This window comes from Ylistrum balloti, unplaced genomic scaffold (assembly GCF_031769215.1).
Source record: "Ylistrum balloti isolate Yb309-2 unplaced genomic scaffold, AGI_CSIRO_Ybal_v1 Utg369614, whole genome shotgun sequence".
NCBI classification, from domain to species: domain Eukaryota; kingdom Metazoa; phylum Mollusca; class Bivalvia; order Pectinida; family Pectinidae; genus Ylistrum; species Ylistrum balloti.
The window spans coordinates 470241-484951 of NW_026781888.1; the positions used below are offsets into that span (position 1 = coordinate 470241).

A 14711-nucleotide genomic window follows, 5' to 3' on the forward strand; every position below is an offset into this window, starting at 1 on the left:
AAGAAGGGGACTCGACTCAACACCAGACAGGCATATAACCAATATCAGATAGACTAGAACTGGACACGAACCAAAACAAGACAGACATATGCGTGGTACTAGATACGAACTAATATAACAAACAGGAATAGTACTGGGCACGAACCAATACGAGACAGGCATATGTGTGGTATTAGATCCGAACTGATATGACAGACAGGCATTGTACTTTACTCGAACCAGTACAAAACATACATTGTACTGGACACGAACCAATACGAGACAGCAATAGTTCTGGACATGAACCAAAACAAGACCGACATTGTACTGGACACGAACCAATATAACAGACAGGCATTGTACTTAACACGAACCAGTACAAAACAGACATTGTACTGGACACGGACCAGTATAAAACAGACATTGTATTGGACACGAACCAGTACAAAACAGACATTGTACTGGACACGAAACAGTACAAAACAGACATTGTACTGGACACGAACCAATACCAGACATAGCTGTGGATGATCGGTTAGCACAGGGAAACTGTAGATAATAAGTTGACTGTAGTAGATGGTCGACAGTCAGTTTGTATTTGTCTCCTTCATTGGACTATTGATATGTATTAGCTGTGAAATAATCAAAACGAAGAACAAATTGAAATATTAAGCTGTGGTTAAATAAAGTTGATAACCTGATACATCTCCCTGAATCTATCGACAATTCTGACGTTCACACTGACAGTAACATATAGATTTCCGACTTAAATTCTTTGGATCATTGATATCTGAATTCAAATTATCACCAAAAGGTGTAACTACTTAACCGTCATCTTTCCATTACACATTTTCGGATAGGACAAAGCGTGTTTTGTTACTTACTAATTTACCCTTTTCGCGCCTTTTTATAGGACCGTTTATATATTGTCTAGTTATTCATTCATATCGAAAGATGTTAGAAATGACGATTTACCAATATGAAAAAGTGAAGAGTTCGGGAATGCTGCTTTGAACCCTTATCGACTCCCAGAGGAAGTCTTAGCCCATTGTTTTTTCAAAATATTACGATTATCTTCAACCTGTCAAATTTTATAACAAACTTGCTGTGTATCAAATATCGAAATCCAATGTCAGATTGTCCCATCGCCGTAAATGATTCGCTAATTTCTCGAATAAAAAAACAACCAAAGAAAAATTGTTTGATTTTTAGTATCGACTATATATATCTATCCAAACTGACAGAGCACGCTGCATTTGAACATTGAAGAATTATTTATAATTCTGAAGAACCCTTAAAATCTGGAGACATCAAGTGTTTGGATGTGTTGATCTATAAAAATATTGCATCGGTTACAGCAGACGTTTAATAGCGTAATGAACAAATTATTGTCGCTTGAGATAACAGTGCCCACATCAAAAAGGGAATGTTCATGTTTTCCCAGTCTTTATGATCTGTGACTTTATATACCTGTGGTGAATATGCAGACTGGTACATCAAATGATATCAGCTGTATCGTCTGAATAGATGTAATAAAATAATCTGAACCATTCTCTGAAAAAATAACTTAATCACATGACATAAAAACGGGATTAATCTCTAAAACGTGATTATATCTTCAAGATGACAATAACACATACAAATTTGATTTTTGTGTCGACGAAAATCACGAATCTCGAAAGACGCGTCTTCATGAAGACGATACGTACATCGGTCTGTAAAAGATGATTTTTTAACGAAAAGAAGTCAATAATATATATTCAATGTGGACAGAGTAATCACGTGTTTTAGTATCAAAGACATCTTCATTTCCATTCATAATGATTTTGTGTCTCTCAAAGTCACCAGGTCAAAATAGACACCAACCCGATGAGATATATACTTATTTGCAGATAATGTGTGTGTTACTCGTGGATACCAAACAGTAGGTACGTTATAGTCATAAGGAGACAGTAACAGCGAGTTTCCACTTAGCATGTCAGATTGTCTGAATCTTAATGTTCTTCAACAAAACCACCATCTTTGAAATATCCGCCTCCAATGATCAGTTGTCGCCATCACGCCATCATAATAACTGTCAACTGTCACAAAATCGTTTTTATTTACATATTTATAAATTGTGACGACACGCACAATCCTAGGGTGATTAGACAAAAGTGACTCCAACTTTACTTTTTATGGACACCATATTTTCTTCAGACAATATTTAACGGTTGAGTAAATACGATTAAAGTGTACTAAACTTAATACTACATTATCAATTATCAGACCAATGTTATAATCATGATGATATACAATCTTTGTCCGGGGTGTCTGTTTGTCTGTTATAATATTAATGAGACACAATCTATGTCCGGGGTGTCTATTCGTCTGTCATAATAGTGATGGTACACAATCTATGTCCGGGGTGTCTGTTTGTCTGTTATAATAGTGATGATGTACAATATATCTCCGAAGTGTCTCCTAGTCTGTTATAATATTGATGATAAAAAATCTATGTCCGGTGTGTCTGTTCGTCTGTTATAATAGTGATGATACACAGTCTATGTCCGGGGTGTCTGTTTGTCTGTTATAATAGTGATGATGTACAATATATCTCCGAAGTGTCTCCTAGTCTGTTATAATATTGATGATAAAAAAATCTATGTCCGGTATGTCTGTTCGTCTGTTATAATAGTGATGATACACAATCCCTGTCCGGGGTGTCTGTTTGTCTGTAATAATAGTGATGATTTACAATATATCTCCGAAGTGTCTCCTAGTCTGTTATAATAGTGATGATACACAATCCCAATCCCTGTCCGGGGTGTCTGTTCGTCTGTTATAATATTGATGATACACAATCTATGTCCGGGGTGTCTGTTTGTCTGTTATAATAGTGATGATGTACAATATATCTCCGAAGTGTCTCCTAGTCTGTTATAATATTGATGATAAAAAATCTATGTCCGGTGTGTCTGTTCGTCTGTTATAATAGTGATGATACACAATCCCTGTCCGGGGTGTCTGTTTGTCTGTTATAATAGTGATGATACACAATCTATGTCCGGGGTGTCTGTTTGTCTGTTATAATAGTGATGATACACAATCTATGTCCGGGGTGTCTGTTTGTCTGTTATAAATAGTAATGATACACTATCTATGTCCGGGGTGTCTGTTTGTCTGTTATAATAGTGATGATGTACAATATATCTCCGAAGTGTCTCCTAGTCTGTTATAATATTGATGATAAAAAATCTATGTCCGGTGTGTCTGTTCGTCTGTTATAATAGTGATGATACACAATCTATGTCCGGGGTGTCTGTTTGTCTGTTATAAATAGTAATGATACACTATCTATGTCCGGGGTGTCTGTTTGTCTGTTATAAATAGTGATGATACACTATCTATGTCCGGGGTGTCTGTTTGTCTGTTATAAATAGTGATGATACACTATCTATGTCCGGGGTGTCTGTTCGTCTGTTATAAATAGTGATGATGTTGACGGTTTTAATTTTGCTGTATCTTTGTTAGAAATAAACAACATTCTTTGTTATATAAGCAGTATCATCGTTTGTTTTCCCAAAAACTTAGGTTTATGAGATTTACTTCAGGAATGGTATTTACGCTCAACTTATTTATTAAGGACAATTGCGAAACAAGTTGTCAATTTATATCAATCAAACTAAATGTCAAGAATAGAGTGAAACCAGGGAAAACTATAGAACTGATAGTGTCTAGTAGTATCACGGCGTTTTCTCTGTGTATGGCCCATGGTAAGCACCATGTCTTATTTAATATGACGACGATTTCCCTGTGTATGGCCCCTGGTAAACACTTTGTCTTATTTAATACGACAACGATTTCCCTGTGTATGGCCCCTGGTTTACAGCTTGTCTTATTTAATACAACGTCGATTTCCCTGTGTATGGCCCCTGGTAAACACTTTGTCTTATTTAATACGACGTCTATTTCCCTGTGTATGGGCCCTTGTAAACACTTTGTCTTATTTAATACAACGTCGATTTCCCTGTGTATGGCCCCTGGTAAACACTTTGTCTTATTTAATACAACGTCGATTTCCCTGTGTATGTCCCCTGGTAAACACTTTGTCTTATTTAATACAATGTCAATTTCCTTGTGTATAGCCCCTGGTTTACAGCTTGTCTTATCTAATACGATGTCAATTTCCCTATGTATGGCCCCTGGTTTACAGCTTGTCTTATTTAATACGATGTCGTTTTCCCTGTGTATTGCCCCTGGGTTACAGCTTGTCTTTTTTAATACGACGTAGATTTGGCCCCTGGTTCACATGTCGTCGGATTTGATACGACGACGATTTCCCTGTGTATGACCCCTGGTAAACACTTTATCTTGTTAAATACGACGTCGATTTCCCTGTGTATGGCCCCTGGTAAACACTTTATCTTGTTAAATACGATGTCGATTTCCCTGTGTATGACCCCTGGTAAACACTTAATCTTGTTAAATACGACGTCGATTTCCCTGTGTATGGCCCCTGGTAAACACTTTGTCTTATTTAATACGACGTCGATTTCCCTGTGTATGCCCCTGGTAAACACTTTGTCTTATTTAATACAATGTCAATTTCCTTGTGTATGGCCCCTGGTTTACAGCTTGTCTTATCTAATACGATGTCAATTTCCCTATGTATTGCCCCTGGGTTACAGCTTGTCTTATTTAATACGATGTCGTTTTCCCTGTGTATTGCCCCTGGGTTACAGCTTGTCTTTTTTAATACGACGTAGATTTGGCCCCTGGTTCACATGTCGTCGGATTTGATACGACGACGATTTCCCTGTGTATGACCCCTGGTAAACACTTTATCTTGTTAAATACGACGTCGATTTCCCTGTGTATGGCCCCTGGTAAACACTTTTTCTTGTTAAATACGATGTCGATTTCCCTGTGTATGGCCCCTGGTAAACACTTTGTCTTATTTAATACGACGTTGATTTCCCTGTGTATGGCCCCTGGTTTACAGCTTGTCTTATTTAATACGACGTCGATTTCCCTATGTATGGCCCCTGGTTTACAGCTTGTCTTATTTAATGCGACGTCGATTTCCCTGTGAATGGCTCCTGGTTTACAGCTTGTCTTATTTAATTTAAATTTCAAAAGGTATCTGAGGACACCTTGACCAATCTCCGTCTGCAAAGGACACTTACCTTTTGTATATCCACTGAAATCTTAAAAGAATTTATAAACAATAAGAAATATCAATATTTGAAACGATTATGTTACTGTCTAGAGAACTTTTAATTAGTTTTTTACGTAAAGAATAAGCGTGACTTACCATAAGGAAATGTCTTTATCCTGAGATCCTGGAAAGATACAAAAATCATCATGTATATATCGCTTAATATCATTCTAATATCAACAAAACTACAACATGTGTTCATTTTAACTTATACCGACCACTCCTGTGGTCAGGTTAGAAGCACGGGATGGGCATTGTTATTGGAGGAAAGCGGAGTACTGTGGGAAACCACGAGAAATTTATTTGTCTATTTGGTATCTAAACCTTTGTTAATTACCCGATATGTATTCATTTGGTTGCCTGAAGAATGTCTTCCTCCGTTTATTTGTCCGATGTTTGTAAATACTTTTTTATCAGAATCGTCTCTTCCTTTGACTATTTGTCAGATAGGTGTCTATTCCTTTGTCTATTTGTCAGAGGAGTGTCTATTCCTTTGTCTATTTGTCAGAGGAGTGTCTATTCCTTTGTGTATTTGTCAGAGGAGTGTATATTCCTTTGTCTATTTGTCAGAGGAGTGTCTATTCCTTTGTCTATTTGTCAGAGGAGTGTCTATTCCTTTGTTTATTTGTTAGACGAGTGTCTTTTCTTTTGTCTATTTGTCAGATAGGTGTCCATTCCTTTGTGTATTTATCAGAGGAGTGTATATTCCTTTGTGTATTTGTCAAAGGAGTGTCTATTCCTTTGTCTATTTGTCAGAGGAGTGTCTATTCCTTTGTTTATTTGTTAGACGAGTGTCTTTTCTTTTGTCTATTTGTCAGATAGGTGTCCATTCCTTTGTCTATTTGTCAGAGGAGTGTCTTTTCCTTTGTCTATTTGTCAGACATTATGTCTGCCTTTTTATGTCCAATTTTTCATTATGCCTTCCTTTAATTAATTCAAATTCGTGTTTATGCCTTTTTTCATTAATTTGTGTCTCATCCTTCATTTATTTGTCCACTTAGTGTGGATGCCTCTTTGATTCAAGATTGATGTATGTTTTTCTTTACTTCTCCAGTATGTGTCTATGGCTTCGTTTATTTGTCCAATCGTTTTTCCGATATCTGTTAAGGCCTTCATCTATTTATGCAATATGTGTTTAAGACTTTTAACTTGTGTTTACATTTGTTTGTGTGTCTTAGTCACCAAACCGTATCATTTGTTTGTGTGTCTCAGTCACCAAACCGTATCTCCATCATTATGTGTAGTGTTAACATTTGTTTGTGTGTCTTAGTCACCAAACCGTATCATTTGTTTGTGTGTCTCAGTCACCAAACCGTATCTCCATCATTATGTGTAGTGTTAACATTTGTTTGTGTGTCTTAGTCACCAAACCGTATCATTTGTTTGTGTGTCTCAGTCACCAAACCGTATCTCCATCATTATGTGTAGTGTTAACATTTGTTTGTGTGTCTTAGTCACCAAACCGTATCATTTGTTTGTGTGTCTCAGTCACCAAACCGTATCTCCATCATTATGTGTAGTGTTAACATTTGTTTGTGTGTCTTAGTCACCAAACCGTATCATTTGTTTGTGTGTCTCAGTCACCAAACCGTATCTCCATTATTATGTGTAGTGTTTATATTCGTTTGTGTGTCTCTGTCACCCAACAATATCTCCATTATTTCATAGCTCCATTCATTATGTTAGTGTTAACATAATTCCATTTTTACTCAATTTCTTCTCAAATCGTTTCACTGCGTCGTCTAAAAGCTCGTGTTCTGCGAGATCTAATATGAAGCTTGTACTAAAACATACCAGTTTATACTATAAACTGCTGCGGAAAGTTATTAGGAGACAGCCGACGCAATACTTGATGACTGTTTATGCTTTTGTTGATCGAGGTGTGAGCTCAGTAACATGTCTACTAAATGATTGGTGAGAGCATACATTTATGATATGGTTCTGTTAATGTCTTATCGTCATGAGAGGAAATTAAAAAAAAATCTCAAGTTATATATCCTACATCAGACCCAGACGACACAGCAATACTCAATCATCTTCATCAATTAATGAACGACATGACCAAAGCACATAACCTCAGTGTTAAGACACAGACACTGTAGTCAGAACACAACACACCTCAGTGTTAAACACAGACACTGTAGTTAGGACTTAACATACCTCAGTGTTAAATACAGACACTGTAGTCAGGACATAACATACATCAGTGTTAGAACACAGACACTGTAGTCAGGACATAACATATCCTAGTGTTAAACACAGACACTGTAGTCAGGACATAACATATCCTAGTGTTAAACACAGACACTGTAGTCAGGACATAACATATCCTAGTGTTAAACACACTGTAGTCAGGACATAACATATCCTAGTGTTAAACACAGACACTGTAGTCAAGACATAACATACTTCAGTGTTAAACACAGACACTGTAGTCAGGACATAACATACATCAGTGTTAAACACACTGTAGTCAGGACATAACATATCCTAGTGTTAAACACAGACACTGTAGTCAGGACATAACATATCCTAGTGTTAAACACAGACACTGTAGTCAGGACATAACATATCCTAATGTTAAACACAGACACTGTAGTCAGGACATAACATACCTCAGTGTTAAACACACTGTAGTCAGGACATAACATACATGTATTAAACACAGACACTGTAGTCAGGACACAACATACATCAGTGTTAAAACACAGACACTGTAGTCAGGACATAACATACTTCAGTGTTAAAACACAGACACTGTAGTGACATAACAATTCCAAGGTCAAAACACATGCACACTGTAGTCAGGACATAACATATCCTAATGTTAAACACAGACACTGTAGTCAGGACATAACATACCTCAGTGTTAAACACACTGTAGTCAGGACATAACATACATCAGTATTAAACACAGACACTGTAGTCAGGACACAACATACATCAGTGTTAAAACACAGACACTGTAGTCAGGACATAACATACTTCAGTGTTAAAACACAGACACTGTAGTCAGGACATAACAATTCCAAGGTCAAAACACATGCATTGTTAATTGTGATGAGGATATAACACCCCAGGGTTAAAACAGAGACATTGTAGTCAGGATATTACATATCTTTGGGTAAAAACACAGACATTATTTGTGTGTAAGTCAGGAATAAGATATTCGGAAGTATTTCTTTTCTAAATCATTAAGTTCGAAAATACGTGATTCAAGAGTAGCAATTTTCTATTGTCCACAAACATTAATGAATTCATATTTCATGCTACGAAAGAGCACAACAGTGACATCAAAAATATAGACTAGTAAGGTACATAGGTAATTGCAATGAGACAGATGAAACTAGAACTAATGAAAGCATATCGAGATTGCAAGTGACTCATAAACCAGAAAAAAAAAACACACATGAAAGGTATGGTGAGGACAGGACAAAATCCTGCGTATTTTTCCACCAAGTAGATAGTGCTTGTTGCAAAGCATTTTTACAGTAAAACACCTTAGAAAACAAATGTTAAACTTTGCACACGATTAGTGATCAACGTGATGTCTGTGTAGTCCTCATTTGTAACAAAATTTCACTTAACCATCACTAGGACAATGCTAAGTACTCCAAAATGTGAAAACGCGACCGCCTTGGTGGTTTTGTCATCTTTTGTAAGAGCCTGTGTGATTATGAATTGATTTCCTAGAACATCACGTGATTACTTCACGTATGCGGCCTTTACCCAGCTAATGTAAGGGTAAGATAGTGTAGATACTTAGTTCGCTGATGTTGTTTGGTGTCTTGCCGTCGATCTATATAGACAATGAATAGTGTGTAGCGCCCTTTACGAAGTGCCAACGATGTTGGCGACTTCTACTTCACGTTTCTGGGAGCACTTCCTTACCATTCTGTTTGGAGTCACCTATTTGGATGTCCGATGGTACTGAAAGGTATTGTTTTCGGCATATTCGACAATTTGTTGTGGCTGCAAATCTATTTTAACTTCTAATGAGTTATAAAAAGAGACACAAGAAAATAGTCATCGATTACTATAAAGTGACACTAAACACTCGAATGAAATGTCGATGTTCGGCTTTTTTTATGCCGTCCCCAGTATTATCTTTGACATGTTGTAAATATACGGTTCATGACACGAGTGAGATCACTTTTTCTACACTAACTGAAAATCTAACAAACGTCCACCATGTTTTGTCGATCTCCAGAAGAAATCTAGAATCAAGATGGCTAGTTGCTCCAGACCATTCTTAAATTTAACGATCCATGTAAATAACGGAAAAAGCTGGTTTGAAACTAAACAAACTTGAAAAGACAAATATTCAACAACTTTGGAACATTGGAGAATAATTGTCCCTCTTGTTTGAAAACACAATGAAACTTAATGTTAAAAATGATCAGTTACACACCGAATGTAAATATCTAAACGTTAAATTTTAATTTTCAGATACATTTCGCCAGGATGAAGACTATAGAATGCACCATCCATGCAGAAAATAATGGGGGTTATTACACAACTCTCCGCGGCCAAGCAAATCTCAAAGTTTAGCGTGATGTTCGTGAAGTGTCCAACATAATTTGGATATCGACCTTTTCAGAAAGGTCAAATGCTGATGTTCTGAACTTGCTGTCCAAGCAGGCAGTGTTGACGTTCGGGACCAGGATCATTTGTCAGAGTTTTGTTGTGATCGATCAAATCTAGATATGTTTACAACGGAGTAAGAACGGTTACAACCGAAACAAGATTGCAACAAAAATACCATTTCTTATTTTGTTGCCTTGGTAATCAACGTTTACAATTGACAATATCAACCTTCTAGTCAATACAACCGTCTTGCATGGAAATCTCTAACAATACTTCCTCTCTTCTATAGCAATGCATTTTTTTTTATTGATTTGAAATATTAAATTTTGTGTCGATATTTAAATATCGAGTTGAACTAATCCTAAAAAAAAGTGCGTTTCGCGATCGCGAATATACAACTCAGATGTGCATCAACATTTTTTTAGATAAATCAGTTCTGAAATATAATATTAAAAAGTGTCAAAGACTTGTCAAGTAATTATACGATAAACTTAAAATTGATTTTAATGATATTCATGACAAATGTCAAGTAAATCTAGATGTCTATCGGAAACCAAAATAATAATTGACAGAAATATTGGTCCTCCGCAAACATACGTCACTTTCCTCGATATCAAGGACTGCCTCAGTAGGCCGGCAATGTGTGTCAAGTGAGGCGAAAGGATAAAAATGATTTCAAAGCAAATGAAAAACTAGATTTCTTTTCTTGCTTTTTTCTTATAAAATTTTATTTAATTATAGAACTATTGTAATATAATTTATTACGAATGCATATTCTTGTTTCCATTAAATGAAAAAAAAAGAAAATTTCTAAGTGGGCATACATGTTGTATGTTGTGTTTCTGTACAGACAATACCGACCTCAAACAAACACCAACAGAGCTGAAATAATATGGCGTTATTGTACAGACAATACCGACCTCCAACAAACACCAACAGGGCTGAAATAATGTGATGTTATTGTACAGACAAGGACCGATCTCCAACAGAAACCTTCATTTATATTAGAAATAATGTGGTGTTATTGTACAGACAAGGACCGATCTCCAACTGAAACCTTCATTTATATTAGACATAATATGGCGTTATTGTGTAGAAACCCTTATATTAGAAATAATTTGTAGTAGATATAATATGGCGTTATTGCACAGACAAGGACCGATCTCCAACAGAAACCTTCATTTGTAGTAGACATAATAAGGTGTTATTGCACAGACAAGGACCGATCTCCAACAGAAACCTTCATTTGTAGTAGACATAATATGGTGTTATTGTACAGACAAGGACCGATCTCCAACAGAAACCTTCATTTGTAGTAGACATAATGTGGCGTTATTGTACAGACAAGGACCGATCTCCAACAGAACCCTTCATTTATATTAGACATAATGTGGTGTTATTGTACAGACAAGGACCGATCTCCAACAGAAACCTTCATTTATATTAGAAATAATATGGCGTTATTGTACAGACAAGAACCGATCTATTATAGAAACCTTCATTTATATTAGAAATAATATGGCGTTATTGTACAAACAAGGACCGATCTCCAACAGAACCCTTCATTTATATTAGAAATAATATGGCGTTATTGTACAGACAAGAACGCGAATAAAACACTCTTTCTCCATATGATTTTCATTTCTATTACCATGCCATTCATATAACATTGTGTGAATCTTATCATAAACCTCGATATTAATCCGAATATGACACATACTACCTAATTTCAACTATGGTACGACAAGGTTACCTGAAACATACAAAAGACCCGGATAGTAACGAAAAGGAGAGATAAATCTATAAATAGAATGATGGTGCTGATGGTATAGATTTATAGCGCGGTAAGTAAACCAATACTTAAGAAAACGTTCTATAATGATGGACATATCCTTAGTACAAATGTCCTGCGGTAATTAAAACCTTATCGCTATAATCGTCGCCACCTTGACTAGGTAACAAGTCTTTTCAATTGTTCTAGTAGCAAAACCATCGTGTAAGATCATTAATATTGAAAATCGTCTTTGCTTGTATGTTCAAGTGTGTGACTTACCTACAGATTTACTGTATATTTTAATAATATTATAAAATAAAACCTAACACTGCTTATGCATATCAGATATGAATTCGTCATTTTATAACAACCTGCAGTGGTAAGGTACACCAATGCGATTGGAATAGGAAACGACATCACATCAAATATCACATTGTACTAGTGCTACATGTACCTGTAAAGCGTCATGACGTGTCGCCGACAGCAAAGGTGAGTAACTTCAGTAATAATGGCGTCCCCTTTTTTCGCTTCTGTGTATAACGTCTTAATGCCTTTATTCAAATGACGATTCTAAACATTTAATGACACCAAACTACATGTTTTGTACTAACAGAGAACTTTTCAGATTTAGATAGACTGACAAACAGATAGACAGACAGACAGTCACAAACAGACAGACAGACACAAACAGACATCACAAAAACAATCTGGTACTGAAAAGGGGACGGAAATATGTTGCATCCTATCAAGATCATGCGAACAAAATCAAATCATGTGTTTAAAACCAATATACATATGTAAAACACAGCATCAAGTGAAAGCAACGGATGCTTGATAATATTAGCGACACCAGCCGTGTCCCTGTGAGGTCATCGAGTGCAAACTTGGGCGATATCCGTGCTAGCTAAGGCTTGTATCGGTCTCGAGACAGATTACCTCAGAGAGAGTTTGCCTGGAATCGATCTTTTGGCCCCACTGTTCAAGAATAGGGAAGCACAACACATTATTTAGGCTGCAGTTTCATCTTTGATGTCAACCTGCAATGTATTATCTATTTGAGAGATGTCGCTGTGGTGCATGGCAAAATATCCAAGCCCCCGGAATTTTGTAATACGGACTGCAACAATTTATTGTGTATGTGTGTGTTTGTGTGTTTATGTGTGTGTGTGTGTGTGTGTGTGTGTGTACACTGTATTGCATGTGGTGACGCTTTGTTATGTGGTGTGAATCTGTATTGTTTGGAGACATTATGTTGTGCGGGATGACAATTTGTTGCCTGTGGTGACACTATATTTTGTGTAGTGACACTTTGTTGTCTGTTGTGATATTTTCTCGTGTCTATGGTGACCCTTTTTGTGTGCTCATATTCTCCTCTCCTTTGCGACGTGTTGTGACATATTGTTGTTGTGTTAGTGTCACATAGTTACATGTCGTGACATAAGATATTTGGGTGTGTATTATGTCACACAGTTACATGTCGTGACATAAGATATTTGGGTGTGTATGATGTCACGTAGTTACATGTTGTGACATAAGATATTTGGGTGTGTATGATGTCACATAGTTACATGTCGTGACATAAAATATTTGGGTGTGTATTATGTCACATAGTTATATGTCGTGACAAAATATTTGGGTGTGTATGATGTCACATTGTTACATATCGTGACATAAGATATTTGGGTGTGTATGACATCACATTGTGACATATTGTGACATCAGATATTTGGGTGTGTATTATGTCACACAGTTACATGTTGTGACATAAGATATTTGGGTGTGTATGACATCACATTGTGACATATTGTGACATAAGATATTCGGGTGTGTATTATGTCCCATAGTTACATGTCGTGACATAAGATATTTGGGTGTGTATTATGTCACATAATTACATGTCATGACATCAGATATTCGGGTGTGTATTATGTCACACAGTTCAGGTTGTGTCATAAGATATTTGGGTGTGTATGATGTCACATTGATACATATTGTGACATAAGATATTTGGGTGTGTATGATGTCACATAGTTACAGGTTGTGACATAAGATATTTGGTTGTGTATGATGTCACATAGTTACAGGTTGTGACATAAGATATTTTTTAATGTGTATGACATCACAATGTTACATGTTGTGACATAAGATATTTTGGTGTGTATGACATCACATTGTTCCATGTTGTGACACGTTGTTGTATATGATGACACTTTGTTGCCTCTGGTGACATTACTGTTGTGTGTTGACACGTTGGTATATATATACTTCCAAGCAGACAGAAAACGAGGAATTTTACGTTCATAACACAGGTTTAACGATTTTAAATCCCATAGGATAAAGGTCAACGCTCGTGTGTCTGTATAGCGGTGTGTCTCCGTGATTTTCACTATGTCTTGTCTGACTAGGTTCCTTAACTTGATGCGTGTGTTCAGGGCTTACATTTGTTTTATTTTTAGTTTATCTGATTGTTAGTCTGAACGCACGAGACAGCACTCTTAACACAAACCGTCTTCTCTGGCAGACACCTGCCCACAAGGATTTAAAAAGACATCACATACTGTGCGCACATTGTTTTTTTTTGGTCATATTGTTCGTCTTAGTCTCCCTCAGGTCACACAAAAACTAGTTGTTAATGTCTGATATCTGTAGGTCCAAAATGGCATCAGTGTAAAATGTAATTTTATACAATGCTGTGTGAATAGTTGTAAGGACGTTGGAGGAAAATTCGAGATATCCATATTTTGACATAAACTATGGAAGAAAATCTTGACTATAACGCATACTATGACCGAGTAACGTTAAAAAACCCTCACTCGACATGACACATTATTCAAATATCTCTATAGATAACCTGCAATAATCACGACACAATGATGAGATCTCTGTAAAGAGAACCCTCACTAAACGGGACAAAATATCAAAAGCTCTTTACAGATAACACTCTGTAATCACGTTACAATTAACAAATGTCTTTATTGATTTCCCTCACAAATCACGAACCATCACTCTCACTTATTTGGACACATTACTTAAATCTCTGTATAGATAACCCTCACTTATCACGACACATTACTCAAATCTCTGTATAGATAACCCTCACTTATCACGACACATTACTCAAATCTCTGTATAGAAAACCCTCACTTATCACGACATAATATTCTAATCTCT

The 14711-nt window shown here is 36.4% G+C and overlaps 1 long non-coding RNA gene across 1 annotated transcript in view; it reads left to right on the top strand.

Moving 5' to 3' along the window:
- The window catches only part of LOC132548007 (uncharacterized), a 30241-nt gene extending 19656 nt beyond the window's left edge, over nucleotides 1–10585 (top strand). The window contains exon 2 of the long non-coding RNA XR_009554137.1: nucleotides 9629–10585. This is a non-coding gene — a long non-coding RNA (uncharacterized LOC132548007). The remainder of the gene's footprint in view (nucleotides 1–9628) is intronic.
- Nucleotides 10586–14711: the final 4126 nt, after the last annotated feature.